This window comes from Rhinolophus hipposideros (genome assembly GCF_964194185.1).
Source record: "Rhinolophus hipposideros genome assembly, chromosome: 1".
Classification (NCBI taxonomy): Eukaryota; Metazoa; Chordata; class Mammalia; order Chiroptera; family Rhinolophidae; genus Rhinolophus; species Rhinolophus hipposideros.
In genome coordinates, this window is record NC_138047.1 from 14,560,508 (window position 1) to 14,583,500 (window position 22,993).

Consider the following 22,993-nt stretch of genomic DNA (forward strand, 5'->3'; position numbering starts at 1 on the left):
TGTGAGTGTGGCCTGCATTGTCGAAGTCCGCCGGCCAGGAGGCCTGGGCAGGGGGCGCAGCCAGAGCGGGGCTGGCCCGACACCCTGGCTCTCAGCGTTGGCCGCGCGGGACGAGAGAGCGCGGCGAATTGCACCCCCCCACGCCCCGCATGCCAACCTCCGACCCCGGGGAGGGAGGCGGAGCCTCCTGCTCGCCCCGCGCCCTCCCTCTACCGCGTGCTCGCCCTCGCGGCACAGGGTGAGCCTCTGGGAGGGAGGAGGAGGACGGGGCGGCGGGTAACGGCCCCCGCCCGCGACGCAGCGGGACGCCGGGAGGCCGGCGTGCGGACCGGAGTCCCCGGCCGCGGGGGCGCCGCCACGGCTGCTTTCCTGGGGGGGCAGCGGGGCCGCGGCTCTTCGGGGTCGGAGGCCTGGGCGCTCTGGGGCCGCCGGTGGCCTTCGGGTCCAACCCGCGGCGAATCCCACCCGGTCCGGGGGTCGACCCTGTTGGGAAAAGCCCTCAGACTACGGCCTTGGTGGCAGGAGGTCTGGGTGGGTAGGGGCGGAGTCCCCTGGTCGCCCCGGAGACTCAGGCGACTGAGGGAGCGGCGCACGGGTGTCAGCTCGCGTCTCCATCTCCGCAAGGTGATTTTACGCGCGGAGGCGCAGCCTTGGTTTCCATGTTGGGCAGCGGGTGCAGAGAAGGAGTTTGAGCCGGGGAGTCTGCTGACACGGACACCCCGTGTTTAGGGGACCCTGCGTGGCAGGGGCTGCATTTTTGGTGGAGTTGCAATTAAAGGGAGATAATTATGCCTGAGCCGCTGGGCTCATTAATATTCAGAGCCGGGATTGACAAGACCTTCGCTCCCTGGAGGCGGATTTTTCAGGAGGAGGCGCAGACGCCCGGTGTCCCCAGAGCCAGGGGCTTCGCCTGTGACCCGGAAGGAGGTTTGGTGGATAAAACGGGCATCACCCGCCCTCCGCGTTTTGGCTAATTCCAGAGCGAAGGCAGTCGGGCGGGGTGTGGACGCGCCCGCGGAGAGAAGGGCCGAGGGGCGCCCAGCTCGGAGCAGGCCCGGCTCCGGGCGGCGAGCGATGCCGAAGCGCAGGGATCGCCTCTTTATTAATTTCCTAAACATCGCCTTCCTGCAAGACGAGTCTACCTCCCGGACCAGAGAGCGTGTTCAGGAAATGTTCCAGTAACTAGGACTCCGGGTAAATATCTTTATGCTCCCTCCCTCCCCTGCGAGAAACTGCGCACGAGAGAGAAGGATAAACGCGGCCTCGCCTTGGGGCGTCCGCAGAAAACGCCCACGCTGGCCTCGGACGTCCCACACCTGCCGGCGCTGCATCCCAGCCAGGGGTCCGAGGGGTCAGCGGAGCCCGGGACCCGCCAGAGGGTCTCTCTGAGGCCCGCGTCGCGTCCCCCGCCGGCGGCCAAACCCCAGCGGCGGGAAAGGGGGCTGGCGGGCGGGTCCCCAACCGGCCTCCACGCGGGGCTCCCAGCGGCCCGCTCTCGGCAACGCTCACGGAGCGTCTGCAATTTACACAGCTCAGCGTGGTCTGGTTTCTGCTTTCCCTGCGTGGATGATGGGGGCAGGGAGGAAGCGCGGCCCTCCGCCCCGGCGTGGGGGTGGTGCCCGCGCGGGTCGATTCTCTGGTCATAAAGGTGGGGCTCCGCGGGGGGCGGTTGCCATGGCAACGCAAAGCCCAGCGCTGGCCCGCCAGCTAGGGTTGCGGGAGGCTGCGCTGCGGTTGGAGCTCTGCGCTGCGGATGGAGGTCTTCGCTGCGGTCGCTGCGGTAGCCACCATCTTCCTACTCCTGCTGTTCCTCCTTTTAGTCTCCGTCTATGTCGGCTCCGGGCCTCTCCACCAAACTCTGTCCCAGAACTGTTAACTGAAAAAAGGGATTTGTCGCAAGGGGTGTTTTCCCGATGGAGCTGCGGGTTGCAAAGGAAGGACCCTGCTGCGTCCTGTGGGTACCCTGCATCCAAGCCCAGGTGTGGTGACACCAGACATCGCTTTCCAGTTGTGCTTGACCCATCCAAGCAGCTCCGAGGGCTGCTTGGCACCGACACCAATAAATGATGAGGAAGATTTCCTGCTTATTAAAAGGGGATCCACAGGATTTAAATGTAATAATTATGGATTATAGCATAAAAACACATTTAACACATAGATGCCATTACAAGAGTTTTCTTCACAGGTCTCTTTCTATACAGTCACACCCTAGAAGAAAAACGCTTTAATGTATTTTTCTATTTATACGTGTAAAGAATGCGTGTAACTAACTCATGGATGGTGGCATTAAATGGGATGGAATGGTACCATTGATAATTTACAATGAGGAATCTGCTATATGAAAATTAAAAAGCTATACTGCTTATTTAGTACATTGCCATTTGCATGTATACATCCCCCTTTTTAACATTAGCCAGCTTAAAAAAAACATGCGATAAGGATGACAATCTTCGGTTTTATCTTGGGAAAGTAAATCTGATAGAGGGGCTATCTATTTGACGCTAATGTCCCATAGATTAAAAAAAAAATAAAAACAAAAAACTTGGTCATTATGGCTTATTTACACTTACTGCTTGAAATAGATTATACTGACATTTTCATTTTCTTGACCTTCCAGTAATGTCTTGGGTAACTGCCATATTATCCATCCTACCCACCCACCCCCTTAGCCTGTTTCTATTTTTCAGATAAACTTTTTAAATTTTAGAATAGTTTTAGGCTTGCAGAAAAGTGGCAGAGATTTTTCTATACCTAGTTTCCAGTTTTCCCAATTGTTAACATCTTTCATTAGTGTGGTACCTTTGTCACAACTACGGTATGGAACCAATTCTGATACAGTATTGCTAACTAAACTCCATACTTCATTTGGATTTTGGGGTGGGTTTTTTTTTCAGTTTCATTTTTCTGTTCTTAGATCCTATCCAAGCTATCACATTACATTTAGTCCTCATATCTCCTTAAGCAGTGATAGTTTCTCAGACGTTGCTTGTGTTTTAGGACCTTGAGAGTTTGAGGATTTAACTTGAGGTATAATTTACATATAGTGAAATGCAGAGACCTCAAGTTACAGTTTATGAGTTTTGATAATTGCATACACTTAATACGCTTTTACACAGAAAACATCAAATCTCATATTTGTAATATTGTTCCATAAATACTGCCGATGTATTGGTATAGTCTTTCCCCCACATATACACAATTTACTAAAACTTTTCCCAAAATCTTTCTATTCCAAGTTAATACTTTAAATTTTCAGTTCCAAAGGATGTTCAAAGAGCTATTAACCAATTGTTACATTATGAGCTGTTGATCATTTAGTCCACTAATATTCTTTTGGACACAATTTAAGCTACTGATTGTCCTCTATTCTAGATCATCTTTTTCTCCATGAAGAGTATAGTCTAGATATGCTCCTTAAACCAGAAAATTAGGGAATGAGTCAGTCTGGGACACTTTCTGAGGAGGCTTAGCAATTTTAAAAACAACTTTTAAGTTCTTAATGTTGAAGCAACAATTAACCCACTCAATCACGCACAGCTCTCAGGGGAATTCTTTTTAAGTACATTTCGGGAATTTTGTCATAGATCACTGATTCTCCTAATTGTAAAAAAAAATGGTTCCACATCTCCTTAACTCCTTGAGCATCTGACACATGGTATATATAACCCCTAAAGATGTATTTGTAAATGATGTTAACAAACTTAGAACTGGTGCTCAACAATAAAGAAAAAACACACAGGTCTTACACCAGTGTGGACACTTACACTATAATCCAGAACTTGATGCAGATGTATACATTTAAACAGATGAATAAAACACTCAATTAATATAATCTAATTTCCTCTTTATTTGTAGTGTTTCATGTTAGCTGGCTCAGTGGACCACATTTTTCTGGTTGGTAATACAGAGTAGTGGACATCAGAGAGAAAAAATTTAAAGCCACATTTCTCCTCTTTGCCATTCACCATTCATGCAAAACTATGTTTCAGAAACCTACAAAACTGCGCAGTGGGGTGGAGACCTTCTGACCACATTAGTTGAAGCTGGTCTTGTCAGAGGACACTTCCATAAGTAATTTCAGGAGCTGCCTTTCAGAAGAAATTTTTGGCTAACATAGCTTTTAGAGTCAGGCCATTTTGTGCCAACACAATTCTGGCCCATGTGACCTTTCCCAATCCACAAGTAGAGTGCAAGCCAACTAGGGAAGAAGACCTGTTCAAAGGTGTTTCCATTCTTTTACCGTGACAAAAGAAATTTCAAAATCTGTGACAAAAGCATAAATATGTTTTACTCCCATTCTAAAAAACCTCAATTACCACACAAACACAAACCAAGTAATATGAACTAAGATGAACAAATATCTTCCAGAAAGATAATTCAGGGGAAGAAGAGAATGTGGAAGTTCCTGAAGAGTAATGTCTTTTTAATGGTCTACCTTTAATCATAGTTTAAAAATGACAATGTGAAGCAACTTAGCATGTGTAATATTTTAAATTATTTGCCTGAATTTGAGGAAGTTGTGACGGTCAGAAAGGATGTCAGAAACAGAAATCTGTTTTCTACATACTTACAAATCATATTTCAGAAGCAGTCACTCACTGACTGAGAGTTTGGCTGAGTAGAACACGACACAGTCGTGTGTGCACTGGGTCAGGCAGTAGTGACTAATGAATGTGGTTTCCAAAATTAGACAGCTGGGCCAATATCTGGTGCCACCACTAACATATAGGCAACCTTAAACCTGTCACTTAACTCTGTGCCCTCAACTGTAAAATGGGGATAATACCAACTTTATAAAATTGTTGTGAGGATTATATGACATATGCACATAACACTCAGAATAGGAAGCATTCAGTAAGTGATAATTATCATTATTGTTTTTAGTGTTATTAATGTTTGAATAGCTACTGTAGCCAGGTAGTATATTACATGCTTACATGATGGATTTTTTATAACGTAGAAAACAGATATGTTACTTCAGGGAGTCTAAAAACTAAATCTCTAAGTTTGAGCCCTGTCTGACTTGTCCTTTTTAATTTGTTTATTTATTTTATTAAATTTATTGGGATGACAATGGTTAGAAATATTATATAGGTATCAAGTGTACATTTCTATAATATATCATCAGTGTGTTCACCACCCAGAGTCAGTTCTCCTTCCATCACCATGTATTTGAATGTCCATTTTAATTTAACAAGCACTTATTTCTGGCCTGTAACCCTGGGCTAAATGCTGTTGAGCTTGCTGTGTTCTTGTTTATTATCACAAAGAAGATACAAACGAAAAGGAATCAAAACTCCTGGAGAGCCTACCCTAAGCCACAGGTAGATAAGCTTGTAATCAGACACAGATCCTGACAAGATTCCCCAGGACCAACAGCAAAGTCTTCTCCATTTACTCAACAGACATTAATGAGTAACCAGAGTGTTGGGCACTGCTGGGAACTGGGCTAGTTATAGTAAGACACAGACCTGGCCCTCAAGAAGCTTATGGGCATTTGGGGCAACATACAAAGGTAAACACACTATTAGGGCACACAAGATAAGTGTTGTGATAGATATGCACAAGATGCAGTGTGAACATATAGGATATTGAGCCCTTGCTGAAGGGTGCGAATAGGCAAGAGAAACCTCCAAGAGAAGACACCTAATGTGGGTGTTGAGAAAAATCTGTGGCATTGATCTAGGTGAGAAAGAAAAAGAGCTGAGCTGAGAATGGTGTGTGGATGGAGAGAAGGGATTAGGTTCTAGAGGAAGAAGAGGCAAAGCCTGGACACCTATTGGATGTGAGGTGAGGAATAAGGTAGAGAGAGTGAAGGAAGACGTCAGGTTTCAGTTTGGGACACTGGATGGACCAAGAAGGAAGGGGCTGTAACATTTACATGAGCAAAGAGCCCATCCCGGTGGCCATAGGAAGGAAGGGCAACCACCCAAAGAAGGGGTGGACAGAAGACATGTTAATGGATGTCGTTATCATATACAATCCCCAGCTGTAGAAGGTGCATAAATACTTAATCTAAAGGAGAGCATCTAGAATTTTGCAAGAAGGAAAACTGTGTCCCTATGGTCTAGGAAGCGAGAAGACGTAAGGATAGGACAATGGGGGTGGAGAGGTGATATCTGACTTGGGAACATCATGAAAGTCTGCTACAGGCTTCTCTAGGATGTCCAATATGATCAGTCCTATAACCTTAACCTTTTAGGACAGATAATTTCCTGTGAAAAATGGACTTCTGGATTTCATCAGTGGGAAAACTCAGTGGGAAAATAGCATTCACTCTATACAAAGTCACATCATGACTAAATTGAACACATTCCAGTCCTAATGTAAGTACAGAATTATTGCTAGTTCCCTTATTTAGCTTCAAACATTTCTTATAAAACTCTTAAGGAGTTCTAAGAATTGTGAAAAGAGATTATGATATATACTTTTCACTCCTGCCAACTCCTTTGCTTATTCTTCTGGGCACGCTAATAACCAAAGAATGAAGTTCTGAGACCTACGAACAAAGAAATTGCTCTTACTGACTCAAATGGCCTGACTGGGTTGGGTGTTGAGGAAAATCTGTGGCATTGGAGAGAGTTTAGGAGAGACGGTTTGCACTGAAACTGAGAGCGCGGGCGTTAGAGTGAGCTGGGGGAATTTGAATCCTGCCAGGCTTTACCACTTGCTAGCTGTATGACCGTGGACAAGTGCATACCCCCAAGCCTCCGTTTCCTCTTCTAGATATTTGATATCATATTAGTACTTTTCTTGTTATATGAGGATTCAATCTGGTAATCCATGTAATATCCTCAGCACAGTACCTGTGACATAGTAAGTCTCAATAAATTTAGCTCTACCTGACAATCCACTTAGCTATCTTGGGGCCAAATTTTCTTCAGAGTAAGTTGGTGTCTCTTGGGTCATGTACTTCTTAAAGTTTGGTTCTTCCAACAAGCCATCCTGGGATTTGCTACTGGCCATAGAATTCTTCCTGCCTTGAAAAGATTATACTGGAAGGAATCGCCTTACCTATTTCACAACACTAAAAACAATTATAAAGTTTTAGGTGTTATTTCTTAGGTAATATTGAGACCTGCTCTATGCTTCTCCTAAACTAATGGTAGCAGTAACAAAAGGCTCTTTTCCTCTCAAATAAAGGCAACACTTGCTGACTTTTGCTTTAGTTAACTTTGCCATCAGTTCTCCACATGTTTCTGAAAGAGGCCTTAAGGGTGAACTCTGCAGACTGGAAAGTGAGGCTGGCTGGCCCTTGTGGCAGTTACTTCCTCTAGCTCCACAAGCTCTGGTTAAATACCGTGGAAACGCTTCTCTGAGAGCTCTGACTGGTACCCTAAACCTCCTCTGCAAAAGGAAGCACAATTTTAAATGTTGTTTTTGACAAGAGGTGGCGTTAAACTTAGCAGAAAGTTACATTTGGCCAACATCCCTTCCAGTTGTGCATCTAGCAAAGTGGTCTGGGGACAAAGGCCAGTGAGAGGTTGTGTCTTGTGGGAATGCCACCACTCTGCATTGAGAGCCAGACTTTCCAGCATGGGGCACGCTCAGAAGAGCACCTTGAGGGTGCAGGGGACCCAGGAGAAGTGTTGCATTTTGTTCTCAAGCTCTTTGGCATCAGTACATCCTGCAGGGCCTGTGAGGGGGCAACAGACAAGCTTCCCCTCCTGCTCACTCATAAGACTGTCACTGCGACATCTGTACTTCCAGACCTTTCTTGTACACTCAGTATATGTATTTTCAGTTGCCCTCATATTTTGTTTGAGTTAAGAAAGAACTCCAGGGTGAATCTAGGGGGTGTGGGGTTAGGAAGTGAAGGGTCCGAGAACCTGGAGTAACATCCATGACTATTTTTTTTTTTGCAGAAGAGGAAATATTTATCAAATAAATATTTGTTGAATGATGAATCACTGCACAGACACTATATTTTCTAAACATTTTCTATAGTGATGTTTCACCATCTTTTACAACAATCCTATTGGGCAGACTCATATATTATCCCATTTATGGCAGGTTAAAGCCAATCACACCAAATCAAGCAGTTTCTCGGTAGTATCAGAGAAGTGAATTAGCTGCACTGGAATTTCAGATCTCTTAATTATGAGCTGCACCAACACACACACACACACACACACACACACACACACACACCTTTCAGTACCACAAAATACCATTTTTGAATTTTTTTTGACAAAAATGTAGAAAATAAGTGATGAGTGACATATGTTAAATGTTAAATTATTATCTACATTTTTATGTTAGACAAAAAGGGAAGAGCAAATTCCACACTTCTGATTTTTTACATAGTGCTTGCCTAGGATTGTTTTTATTTTTCAGGAGACAGCTTGAACTATATAGACTATATAGTTACATTTCTATAAAAATCCTTTTTAAATCAAACATCAGTATAATCCCAGCACACACCATATGAGATATTTTCACTATTTGCTGTTATCTGTAATAAAATAGAGAAAGAAGCACAAGTTTGAGTAAGGACAAGTGTCAAGTCAATGCACAAGTTTAAATTGTTATTAGCCAATTGTGTACAGTAATTATATTTTCTAAACCAAAATCTGGCATCTGATCTAATAAATACATGTGAGAACAATACAGCAAATATTTAACCAGAAGAGTGTAAGAAAATTTGGATGATCTTCTCACAGTATTATTAAGTGTGAGCAAAGTATTTTGGGATAACTTTGAAACACTTGAACATTCTATTAATATTGACTTTAATTGTAGCTTTTCAGTTCTTGTTCTGTATATGTGCCTATCTCTTACAAACCTAAAATAATTACTATTAGTAACGACAAGGCACCTTAAAGAGTTTTTAAATGTTAAAATATTAAATGTTAAACGTCAGAGGACATGCTGCTAATTTTCCCCAAGATAAACCCCAAAGGCTATGTCAGCCTAGGCATTGGAAAACCGCACATTGAGTGATGTCAGTGTGAGCAGACATAGTGGAAAATCAGACAAGGTCATCTTTCCCCTCAATTTCAAATGTTGTATTTTCTCTGATTTGTGTGGCTGCTGTGATGTATTTTAAAATTTGGTCACTGCCAGATATGTCATTATTTGCTTGATTTGAAAGAAAAATAAAAAGAACACAGAGAATCATAACATCTGGGAAAACCTATTTACTACGTGCCTGTTTCAGTGCTCAGATACAGAAAAAAAAGAAACAGCCAAACCAACATATGGCAGATTGGTTCCTGCCTCAAGGAGCCTCTAAGGAAACAGACCAGTGAGGAGATCATTGCATTACAATGTAACAAGGTTTTGATGGGGCGAGGGTATACATCAGGAGCTGAGGTACTGCAGCTTGCCTTCCATCACACAGCCAATAACTGGTTTGGTGACATCATCCAGCATGGTGGCTATCTCATGGCACTGCCTCTCAGGAATCAAACCTTTCAAAAGTTTCCATTGGAGGATATTGCTCAGGATTTCACAGAACATATGTAACAGTTGAAAATATGCTAAGTGTGGATAAAGACAGATGGTCGTCTCGAGGCTAGGATAAGTCTTAAATCACCTAGCCCGCTTCTTAGAGCGATCTGTTTTTGCCCAATAAGATTTTAATGTCAAGTCTTAAGAGTAGGTACGGTAATGAAAGCACAGGAAAGCCAGCACTGCTTGACAAGCTGCAAATTGTAAGCTGAATATGCAGTCATTTCAATGATAAATTAACCCTGACTAGGAACTAAAAACAATATATTTGCTCATTTACATATTCTAAGTGTTTGATATCGGCCAACTTACTAACCAACCTGTACCTCATTTTCCTCATCTATAAATTGGGGTAACATTAGTATCTACCTCACAGGGTTGTTGTGATGATTAAGTGAGCTGATTCATATAAAGTACTTAAAACTTTGCCTGCTACTTAATGCTATTATGTTTTAAACCTAAACAAAATTGTGTCTACAGTAGACAGCTTAATAAAGAAAATAGAAGTTTAAATAATTCAGTTTCTCAGAATTTGTATTTTGAAGTCTTCCTCTATTTTTATTTTTTATTTATTATTTATTAAAAATAGAGTCCTTATCTTTCAGAGATTCATACTGAAGTATTTGTGTAGGAAATGATATGATAACTTGGATTTGTTTAAAAATAACACAGTGGGTGGGGTTTGGAGGATAGTGAGTCCAGAAAAGAAGTAAGATTGGCCATATATTGATAATTGCTGAAGTTGCTGACACATGAAGCTTCATTAGACTATCCTCTTTTGTCTAGTTCGAACCCATCCTAAAAAGTTAGAAAATAATAATGAAGTCAGGATTTATAAGTATTCCCTGCTCCTATATATAAATTCTCTGGTGAGGATTAAATGTCCCATTTTTCTTTTCAAACCAGGCAAGCGTGAATTTATGTCAAACTGATACAGAAATCATGTTGCTACGGCAACTCTTCACCACATTAAATGATTGTAACATCAAAATGGCAGTAGGTTTTCTCTAGATGATCTGAGAACCAGAGAAAGAAATGCATCTCAAAGACACCTCCCAGCCAGCCCCACACCCTACAAGAGCCTGCATACCCTGCCTACCATGGGGGACTGAGGGGTGTAGACTCTGACAGAATATTGAGCCCAGGAGACTAGGAGATGGGGAGCCTCTGGTGCAGACCGCTGGAGGAAGCCACCTAATTCAGAGTTCTCACTCTTTTCACTGGACTTGATGTGGAGTCTTCATAGCCCAGGTGAGGGCCACTGGTTGATAAGCAACGAGATCTCTTTAGGAAGACAGACCATCAATGAACATTTCCTTCTTTCTTTTTATGCTCTTTCCCAACATATGAAACTGATTAATGACAAGAAATGGAGCCCAACCTCGACTTCCTGCACATGGTATTCTGTTTCCTAGAGGTCCACTATGTGTTTTTAGACTCACAAGAAAACCATCATGTGGCCATGTGGTGAGTTCAACAGCAACATGAGGGCAGAGGGACCCTAGGTAAGAGGTCTGAGTTTCATTCCATATACAGAACAGACCCTCTCGACTTTGCTCGCTGGAGGGATTGGACCTGTTTTGCTGTGTCACTCTGGAAAAGTCATTTAACTACTGTGTGTTCATTTCCTTGCTTAAAAAATGGTTCCCTCAACATTGTGACAAGAATAAAACCAGACAAAATATGAAGAAACGCGCTGAAGAATGTATGGGTGATTGCTACTCATGTGAATAGGGGAGAAAATTACAAAGTCACTTAAGTTGTTGCTTTTATTCCCATTTTCTTCTTCCTCCTTCCTCTCTCTCTCTCTCTCTCTCTCTCTCTCTCTCTCTCTCTCTCTCTCTCTCTCTTTCTCTTATTCTTCCTTTCTTTCCCCCTTTTAATGTTTCCCCAACACTTGGTGCTGTCTGCAAGAATCCCCCAGCATTCTGCTTGACATTGGAGATTCAAAATATTTTTAAAGTGACAAAACATCTATGCTGGTGTGTGTTTTAATATATCTCAGTGGTTTGGAACAGGCTGTTCTTCATGAGGCTGCTTCGGGTTCTCTTTTACTATTTCAGGTAGAAATGCTGACAAGTGTAAACAGTCCTTACGTAACGCTTTTATTTTCGTTTTTTCACCCTTGAAAGCAGTAATATCCAATCCTGTCTTTAGTTTTCAGAATGCTTGATGCTTGTCAGGCCATTGCATGAGATGTTAATTGTAAATTGATTGAGCATATTATCATTTAGTTACCACACTTGCTGGCTATGGGAAGTGAAGCACATTTTTCCTCAAGATCTGCATGGCATGAAGGCTCCTGAGCAGGCAGGGGCCGCAGCATGAAATACAGCGTAAGGGAGAGGGATAGTGCAGATTGGACTCTTGGGTGCGTCCAAAGGGCAAAGCGGAGCCACCAAAAGCCTTAGAGCAGGGACACGATGAGAGCCAGCTAAGAACCACCCATCTTGTGGTCTCCTTCTGGTGACTTTGGTGGTCTGGAACAATCAGATCAGATCATAAAGCAATCTACTTGAGGGCTGAGCAATCAAATGACAAATAATGGTCTAGACGGGACTCACACCCACTCAATCTAAGATGTGTCAGTATTAAATAAAGGAACTAACACACTGAACTAACACAACCCAATGATTTAAAAATAGCAGTGGAACAACTTCCTTATTTCTAAAAGTATACCAAGGGTTTGTTGAGGAGAAGGCCCCTAGAATTAAAGAGTTTTATGAAGGAGATCCCTATCTCTTAGTAATATTTGCCATCATTAAATAGATAGATAGATAGATAGATAGATAGATAGATAGATAGATAGATACAAAGGTGAAATTCATGCAACATTCTGCAAAATCCTATATGAAGAAGCAAGTGAAGTCTTTGCATAAAAGAAGCTTGAGCTCCAACTCAGTAAAATATGCAAGACGCATCAGCCAAATAGATAAACTATTCACGTACTATAAATGTAAGCCATTTGTCCCAAGCCCACCAGTTTGGGATTAAAAACAGTGTCAATCAATAGTCGCCATTTCATAGTTCCCAGGACACAGTAGCACTCAGAGCAGGAGCTCCAGCCCTCCCCTTAGATGCCCAGATTCCTCCCCCACACTTCCAGGACTTCCAGGAAGGAGATGCTTGGGGAAAGTGGGAGTTGTCTCTCTTGGCTCCCAGGTCACTTGTGCACTTTTTCTTCTCTTCTGTCCCAACTCACGGCAGGCTGTCCTGTGTGGCCGGGAATGGGGGTTACTGCAGAGCCTGCCTCAGTCCACACAGGGTTCTCTGAGCCACCATGTTAATTAAGTATGTCTCCACCTCCACGGCCACTGACACTGCCTTCCTTTTTTGCTCTCTGTGTTCTGTGGAAATTCTAGGGAAGCAGCTCTTAGTTTTTACCCTTCCTGTTAGCCACTCTAATTGCTGTAAGTATAAGCAAGGATCCTTATTCTGGGATTTGGTTCCTAGACACTCTGCTGTCTAGCTTTGTGACCTAGGGCAAGTCACTGAGCCTCATCTTATCCAGCTGAATACTACCTGTGTATTAGGGTGTCCCCAGGACTGGTACCTGATCTTTGTCAGGCGCTCAGTAAACATAACCTGTTTCTATTCACGCTGCAGTAGTTGATGTTATTGTTGCTGTTGTTCCGACTACTGTGTCTTTCCTGCTGGCATTCAGCCATGAGTCCATGGGGACAAGACAAGAGAACAATGTGCCTGATCCACACTATACTATTGTAAGAAAACCCAGTCCATCAAGCAGCAAACGCAATGCGTGGCACGTGGCATCTGCTCGATAATGCTGATTTCCCCTGTTGAAATGGTCCTTCCCGTCTTTAAATACATGTCTCTCACCTGTGGTTCGATGGGCACACTTGATTACATATTCTTTCCTTGGGTTTTCTTTTTACCATTTTTAAGCTTTTTGGAAAGCTTTAAAAAGATCTTTGTGTTGTTGTCATTCTTGTTTTTAACCTTTGTGTTCTCTGCAACACCTAGCTTGATTAACTATTTCCCTTTCCATCTCTTTGAGAACTGCTTCCACTCCTGGAAACCAATCCGCTCAGCACTGTGGGAGTTCCACCTTCCAGCTACACCGCTGTTACAGGAAGTGAGGGAAGTCCTCACCCCCCACAGCATTTACACCGCCCTCTCCAGCCTATTCCTCCCCAGATTCTGTCTGCTCGACACCAAGCTTTGGCTTGTCAAAAGTCTTCATGACAATGAAAAGAGTCCTCAGGCTATTTTAAGTATTTCCAAAAGTCTAACAACTATCATACATGGACCTGATTAAAAGGGTATGAGCCGTGGCATTTGGCTGGAAGTCCATCAGCTTGTCCCTCCTCCTGATCAGGTGCCCTGAAGCTATAAAGTGGAAAATCAATTAATGATTACTTATTTTTTTCCATAATGGAGGATATTAATAAGAGTTCTTGGTGGTAAAAGGTTGGATGCCTCTGCTCTAGTCAATTCCATTCTTCAATGCAGATTTTCATGAAAATTCAACAAAAGAGGGCAAGACAAGTTATACAAGAATCTGAAGATATTATAAGCCTTTAATGACCAATGCCTTTTATTCCCAAAGCCCAAAAGTCTGGTTGCTTTTAGGCTAGAAGCACCTAGGATTATGCTTAGGCAGGAGGAACGCACTGCCACTTTCCAAAACCAACATATCCAAAGAGTTTTAGATTTTTGACCACCTAATGGGTGGAGAACAGACAGTCCTGGGGAACATTCCAGGGCCCCTTTTCCACTGCCCTTCCAACTCAGGTCCACTCCTACCTCACTCTTTGCCTGTTATGGCAAACAAATGGAAATCTTTTCCTGCCCCAGAGCCCTGTGGATAGTGGGTGGGGCCAGACTCCTCATCCTTCCTAAACTATAGAGTAGAGCATAGGAGGGGCTATTCCGACCGTACTGGAACTTTCTCTTAAAAAACTTTCATTATATCTTTATATTTTTTTCTATGATGACTCTGACCACATTGTTTCATGAACCTTAGGAGTTGGTTCCACTTAAAGCCACAGCAGAGGTAGGTACTCTAGAGGGACTATTTCACAGTTTGGACAAGGGGATGACTATTTCCAATTTTGTGATCTTAGGCCTCATTAGTGCTAATTCGTATGATACTTTATTCTTCTCTGGGTTGACCATATTAATAAAAAAGCATGTATAGGGAAGAATCTTTCCTAAAGAGGAGCTCACTCATCCTTGAAAGCGTACAGGATTTTTTTAAGTGTCTCCTTGGGAAAATGCCATGGTAGCATTGATAGACAACAGGATTTTAATTAGGAATCTAAGCTATTTGTATAACAAAACCTGGCAATTTCAATGATAAACTGCTATGATTACACCAAGCATTTTTAGGAATAATAAACTTCTGCTGAATATGTTCACGAACCACATTAGGATTCAATTTCAGCTCTCATTTGTCATATCAAATAATATAGGTGGGTTGTTTCTTTTAAAATATATTAAATATAAGTTGATTTTATATTGTCAGAAATAATATCAAGGGGCATTCTGTAGTCAGCCTCTTGCAGCCTGCCCTGGCTCTGGACCCGTATGTTTCTAATCATGGAAAATTGATATAGCATTTTTATTTTCATTATGTGTCATCATGATTGACTGATAGACACTTGCTATACTTTGCTTCCCTCCAGCCTTGGGTTCGTCTGATATGAGCCAGGGTCCAGTGTGGAGATAAACACTCAGCACCAAGCCTGGGCAGCACCAAACCCGGGGAGAACAGGGCAGTGTCCCCACTGCAGGCTCATGAGGCAGCTGCATCACTTCCAGCTTCTTTCTCTCACAAGATCACTGGTTCTGCTATTTCCAGGGCCAGTGATCTTGCATCTTAGTCACAAATATTAATTTGTCATGCAACATGTTAGATTTTTAGAACAAAACTTATTCCACTCTTGGCTGGATTATGAAGCACTGACTGCAGTTTCTCTGGAATCTGAAGCAAGGGATCTGGGTACCTTTAACTCTGGTTTGCTCATGAAATACATTTCAGGGAATGTTTAGTAAACATGATAATCACATGCCTCCTAGGAGCTTGCATCTTTTTGGGTACCTGAAATCTGCCCTGTATGAATATGAAAAAAATGAAAGTCCATGAAAAATTAGATGAGAATTATAAGAGCATAAACAATCAATTATATAAAGCACAGAAAACACTTGTGAAGGCTGCACTGAAATGTGGAAAAGAGAAGCATTTTCTGAGGAAGAGACCAGCACAGGCAAAGACTTAGAGGCAGGGTGCATTAGAGAGCCGGCTGGTCTAACGGAAGCAGAGCAGTGTGGGAGTGAGGGGAGGCTGGGCCTCACTGGGAATTGCCTTAAATTTCAGAGCTTTGTTTTAAGGCACTGAGCAGTCACTGAAGGAGGGGGTAGAGGTTGTCTCCAAAAACGTATTTTATATGTATATATATTTTTTAAAAGTTGTTGTCCATATTCTGTGTTACAGCTTCCATTTTTACTTAGCTGTATGTCATAAACATTTTCAATGTTCTTCATTAGAGCCATTTTTAACTACAACATGGCTAGTCGTTCAACTATTTCCTTGTAATCAGATAGATTTTTTTCAACTGTTTTTATTATTATACATTTCAATACTGCTGAGTAAAATGTACATAAAACTTTTTCCCCCTATTTAAAGGTAATCCTGTGCCAGGATATAGTCCTAGACGTCACACTGGCAATATGTGGCAAAAAAGTTTACTTGCTGACTATTTGACGGGTAAAAAAATCATTATCTTCTAGTTTCAATTTACATTCTTTTGATGACTGGGAAAATATAATAGGTCTCCATATTTTTCAACAAGTATTCTTAGGGCAATCGTTAAAGTTATAAAGTAATTCAGTAAACAGATAAAGACAACATCAATTTGGTGTGTTACACCCCAGTAAATTTTTGCAGACCAGGAAAACAATTTTAGACTCTAAAATTCTTTTCGGAAGCTATATTATTATTTTAAAAAATCAGTGTGGTTTTTAAAGGATAGATTGTTCTTTGTAAGAAAGGCATTAAGACAAGCAAATAAATTATAACTATGGACATGTATGTGTAGATAGTGAAATCAAGTATCCACATGGCTTAGACACCAGAGTAATCAGTTTATGTAGATAAGCCACAAAGCTATGCCTAAACCAGTGTCCAAGTATCTGAGAACTTGCCTAATCTACTAATAAAAACATAGGTTCAACTTCTTTTTACTGGCCTCAGGAAGTGTCTGGAACAATCTCATTGGAGAGGGCACTGCACAGAGCTGGTTTTAAAACAGTCGTTTCACTGAGCCACTCTACGCACGAAAGCTGATTTCCAGCTCATCAGGTCAAACTCCCAAATCAATCTGCAACTGGATTTATTAAAAGCTCAGAGCAAGATACCTGGTAGAACCTACTTCAAAAGCCAAGTTTTCAGTGGGAAATCTCTCCCTCTCCAGCTGCCTCCAGCATAGGACCCATTCTTAAATATATGTTTGAAATGTATGTAAAATCAGACTGGTTCTCTGTGACATAAACACCACCACTGAGCCAAGCCCCAGATGGTCAGATGCCTGAGGTCTGGCTGACTACCACAAGGAAAGTAGAACCTTGTTGGTGGAGAACAGTTCTGGTGGTGAGTAGAACCACCCACTTTGGGGGTTGCTTCCCAGAGTTGAGGTGACACATCCCAGAGGCCAGCCCTGGAGCACCAGCACTGAAAGCCCCAGCCGACCAGTACAGAGCTGGCATCTGGTGGGCACACCCAATAAAAATCAAGATGTGGCTTCTCAGGAACTGTGCTGACGCTACTGAGTCATGGGACAGGGAAAGCCTTTGGAGTCCACAAAGTCTCATGGCACGAAGTACCCCAGGCCATATTAGCCCAGGCCATGGAGAAATGTGCATGGTGGGCTCTTCTCCTTTTCTAGGGCACTTCAGCTAGTCCAGAGAACACACCCTCCACCAGCAATGCAGCTGCTCTGCAATCAAAAATTCATGCCCTTTTAATACCCTTGTGAAAGCCAAATCATTTAAAACTGATTTTAGAAAACTTTGTCAGAATTCTATGTGATATTTCAAACCAAAATACTGAGGATAATTATTCATTTTAGCCCAATCAGTGTAAAGCCAACAGAATTAAGATTTAGCCTCTTGGCCATGCATGGTATTTTGTTCTTATCTTGGAGCCTCTCATGTACTATTTTTGGGTGACCTCCATATGCATCAGATTGAAGAAAAGAGAACATTTTGCCAAACTCTTCCATGTGGAAAGCCACTAGAACTAGACAGACGCTCCTTGATTTAATTATTGTCTTTGGCACAGTCAACAAGTGGGGTAGTTAGCAAAGGACCTGATGCATTATGGAAAGTTGCTCTGATATATTTTCTGCCTCCAGAAATAGGGGCTGTTCATTTTGGGGACTTCCTGTTCTCCCATGCTCCTGAAACTGGATACCACTCTGGTGAGGGGAATAGGGAGACCTGGGGCAGCACAAAAAGGAGGATAATTAATCGGGTAATTACTTGGCGTACAGCCATAGCTTCTTTGGCAACATGGATCCTTCAGCTGTCAGCAATCAGACTACAGGCAACTTTCAATTATCAACACTATTGGAGGGGGCAGTGATGTGGATAATCCAAAACAGCAGATAAGCCCTCCAGATCATTTATCTTTTGAATAGTTTTCACATGTACACACATGCAAACACACATGATTCTTTCTTTCCTCATTATGTTCTGCTTAGACCAAAAATGAAATTGATGTGCATTCCTTGGGCATATACCAATTGATAAGGTTGAATGCAGGAAGCCAGTCCTTAGGTTAAAATATTTTCTGTGGATCATCCACTCATGGATAATCAATGGCTTAAAATATTGATTTCATAGACTCATAACACTGGAAGGAACCAGGAAATCATTCATTTTCAACCCTTGGCTTTGCAGATGAAAAAACTAAGTCCTGAGGCACTTGACTAAAACCTTGTGGCTAGCCCATGGGTTTGTCATTATTTCATTCATAAGACTTGTCCTTCCATCGACTGTTCCTTTAACCAATTGTGCCCAATGGGGAAAGTCATAGGAACCAAGGTATAGTGTCTGCTCAAGAGTTTCTCAAGGACTGCGTAGTATGATGCTAAGATGCCCCAGACTGGAGACCCCAATCCTGGCAGCTCATTAGAATTGCCCAAAGAACATTAAAAAAAAAAAAAATTCCTGACCAATTAAATTAGAATCTGGAATTGGGACTGGGGGTGGGGTGGGAGCACTGCAGGTAAGACCCAGGCATCAGTGTGAAAAAAGCTCTCCAGGTGAATCCAAAGTGTTATCATGGTTGAGAATCACTGCCCAGAGCCAGAATCCTGACTCCTCTCCCTAACAAGCTACAAAACCTTGAAAAAATCCCCTCACACCTCTGTGCCTCAATTTTCTCTCCTATAAAAGGGAACAATGAGGATGCTAGCTTAAGAGTTGCCTTACTGAGTTATTGGCAGGATTAAATAGTTTAATATATAGAAAACACTGACAACAGTTCTGTTATGAACTGAATGTTTATGTCCTCCCTCCCAAATTCATATGCTGAAATCCTAACCTCCAATATGATGGTAATGGGAGGTGGGGCCTTTGGGACTGGTTTCAGTGTCCTTAGAAGAACAGAGACAAGAGAGCTTGCTTTCTCTCTCTCTGCTCTCTGCCATGTGAGGATACAATGAGAAGTCACCATCCACAACCAGGAAGTGGGCTTTCGCCAGACGCAGGATCTGCCAGCACCGTGGTCTTGAACTCGTCAGCCTCCAGAATGGTAAACAATGTTTATTTGTTTAGGCCACCCAGTCGATGGTGTTGTTTTAGCGTTCTGAACTGACTAAAACATGTTCCTAGTACACAGAAACATCACATAGATGTTGGCTGTTATTATTATTGTTGTTACTACCATTACCACTGCTACTATCATCTGAAACCTTATAGAACAAGGAACATGGTGAGGGTACTTCTGCAAACATTGGACTAAACAGAGACCCCTTTTGAAAAGTTGTCTTGGGACTTTGACATTTAAGTTGATTTCTCTACTCAGCAAAATATCCAGGTGGGGGGAATGTCAGTGTCGGGGCTGGGAAGAAATACATCAGCTCCTGAAAACAGATTCACCATTCAACTTGGTAGGAAAGGAGGAGCATTTTCATGGGTTGGATTTCAGGGCCATTACGAGAGCATTTGACCATTGTTCACTTAACACTTGCCTTATTGATTTTAATCATGTGACTGTATATTATCAAAGTCTGAATTTAAAGCATTACTAATCCTGTATTATGTTACAGTCACAGGTCCCTTTGTGCTTCTGTCACACGTTGGATGAATGTCAAAATGTGTTTTGCTTCCATAGGCCCACAGTGGCAGTGATACCAGTTTACTTGTGGTTTTAAGAAGTTTTGTATTATAATTTCACTCTGATGCCAGGAATCCCTTCCTTTCCCATTATATTTTATTAGCAAACTGGTGGATTAAAAATTATCAGCTACTTGCCTTCAGAAATTGACTTATTTACTGTTCTTTAACAAAGTGGCAATCAGGCATAATGTAAAAGCAGTTTCAGTCTATATGAAACTCACATGCTTCTCACGAAAGGCTTCTTACAAAAATGTTAGCAAATGGGCTTCTTTCTAAATAGAAAACTACTATTTTATAGAGAAAATTTTAGACTACTCATTTCTAATAACATATAAAGCATTATGATGTTTGTACATTTAAATGCTACAAGATTTCTCTACTTGTCCCAAAGCAAGTCTGAATAGTTAAGCTTACATTGCATCCGTCTTTCTGGTTGATTCATTATTTTCCAAATTTAAATCTCAAATTTTCTTATCCTTGACCCATGTCTTTGGCATCGTTCCCTTTCCTACTTTTTCTTCACGTAGTTTTAAGCCTCCAGCTGTGTTCTCATTTTTCTTAAGTGGTTATTGGGTAACACATAGTCAGAAGGGTGCGCTTGGAAAATGTGGGCAAAGAAACTTGAGCTCCTCTTGACCTAAGGGTATAGGTGTATCACACTGACACTTGAATGATTTGCTGAGATTATCTAAGAATTATTAAATGTCCACTTGGATTAAGCAACCATGAAGGCCCCAAAGACTTGAGGGACTCACAAACTTGAGGAGAAAATAAATAAACAGGGCACAAGGGAAAAGAGTATAAACCAGAAGAACAAACACTTGACTTCCTGCTCCACCACGTAGAAGCTGTAAGCTGTGTGACTTCAGACAAGTTTCCAGCTTGTTTGAGCCTTACTTTCCCCATCAGCAAAGTAGAAATAGTAAACCACTCCTTGACTGCATATTGGGAGGATTAAATGAAACACCTGAAGAGCACTTAGCTTGTAAATGTTTGTTCTTACCCTCTACCCTTACTTCCCAGTCATACAGCAACACTACACATACCTTAAAAAAAAAAAAAATCTAAGGATGCATTTAAAACTGAGAAATATTTTAAATAAATTTTACATGTAAAATTGCTATATTAAATAAATGCACATATTTAGCAACCATCATTTCCAAGGACTGATTCAGTGTCCATAAATTACAGGGTGATATTTTAGGGGTTGGCGATGCAGGATAATGACCCTTCAATCTCAGATTATGTTGGGCAAATCTGACAAAAGAAAATACAACTTTTGATACACAATCTTTAAGTTTTAGAAGACATTTATCATTTAAAAAATCAAGTTGAAGATACAGATAATAATTGTGCAAACTGATTCAATGATGTTCTTTTTTACTCAGAAGCATTGCCCATGTTGGTATCACCACACCTTTTTTTTTTCTGTTCTTTTTATTTTTTATTTTTATTTTTATTTACTTATTTATCTATTTATTTTTTAACTAAAGTTTATTGGGGTAACAATTGTTAGTAAAGTTACATAGAATTCAGTTGTACAATTCTGTATTACATCATCTATAAATTCCATTGTGTGCTCAGCACCCAGAGTCAGTTCTCCTTCCATCACCATATATTTGATCCCCTTTACCCTCATCTACCATCCCCCTTTCCACTTACCCTCTGATAATCACTAAACTATTGTCTGTGTCTATGAGTTTTTGTTTCTCATTTGTTTGTCTTGGTCTTTTGTTGTTTTTGGTTTATATACCACATAACAGTGAAATCATATGGTTCTCTGCTTTTTCAGTCTGACTTATTTCACTTAGCATTATAATCTCAAGATCCATCCACGTTGTCACTAATGGTCCTGTTTCATCTTTTCTCTCTGCCAAATAGCATTCCATTGTGTATATATACCAAAACTTCTTTATCCATTCATCTATCGAAGGACATGTCTTGGCCACCATAAACAAAGCTGCAATGAACATTGGAGCACGCGTGTCTTTATGGATAAATGTTTTCAGATTTTTTGGGTAGAGGGATTGCTGGGTTATATGGTAATTCTATTCTTAATTTTTAGAGGAACCTCCACACTGCCTTCCATAGCAACTGCACCAGTCTGCATTCCCACCAACAGTGTACAAGTGTTCCTTTTTCTCCACAGCCTCTCCAACACTTGTTACTAATTGTCTTGTTGATGATAGCCATTCTGACAGGGGTGAGGTGATATCTCATTGTGGTTTTTATTTGCATTTTTCTGATGATTAGTGATGTTGAGCATTTTTTCATGTCTATTTGCTATTCGTATGTCCTCTTTGGAGAAATGTCTCTTCAGGTCCTCTGCCCATTTTTCAATTGTGTTGTTTGTTTTTTTTGTTATTGAGTTGTATGAGTTCCTTGTATATTTTGGATTCTAGTCCCTTATCGGAGGCACTGTTTGCAAAAATCTTCTCCCATTCAGTTCGTTGCCTCTTTATTTTGTCGATGGTTTCTTTTGCTGTGCAGAACCTTTCAAGTTTGATATAGTCCCATTCATTTATTTTAGCTTTTATTTCCCTTGCCTTTGGAGTCAAATTCATAAAATGCTCTTTGGACCCAAGATTCATAAGTTTGGTACCGATGTTTTCTTCTATGCAGTTTATTGTTTCAGGTCTTATGCTTAACTCTTTGATCCATTTTGAATTAATTTTGGTACATAGTGAAAGATAGCAGTCCAGTTTCATTCTTGCACGAGGCTTTCCAAATCTGCCAGCACCATTTATTGAAGAGGCTGTCTTTTCTCCATTGTATGTTTTTTGCTTCTTTGTCAAAAATTATCTGTCCATATTGATATGGTTTTAGTTTTGGGTTCTCAGTTCTATTCCACTGGTCTATGTCTCTGTTTTCTGCCAATACCACACTGTTTTGATTATTGTTACCCTGCCATACAAGCAAAAGTCAGGGAGTGTGATACCTCCATCATTGCTCTTTTTCTTAGGATAGCTTTGGCTATTCGGGGTCTTTTGTGGTTCCAAACAAATCTGATGAGTTTTTGTTTTATTTCTTTTTTTAAAAATGCCACTGGGATTTTGATGGGGATCGCATAAAATCAGCACATTGCTTTAGGTAATGTGGCCATTTTAACTATGTTGATTCTTCCAATCCATGAACACAGAATGTCTTTCCATTTCTTTGTGGCTTCTTCAATTTC

General features: G+C 41.5%; 1 long non-coding RNA gene across 1 annotated transcript; it reads left to right on the plus strand.

The window, feature by feature from the left end:
* Window positions 1-212: 212 nt before the first annotated feature.
* Window positions 213-3,832, plus strand: LOC308496226. The gene is made up of 2 exons (XR_013993145.1): window positions 213-1,194; window positions 1,821-3,832. It is a non-coding gene; the product is annotated as an uncharacterized lncRNA (long non-coding RNA).
* Window positions 3,833-22,993: the final 19,161 nt, after the last annotated feature.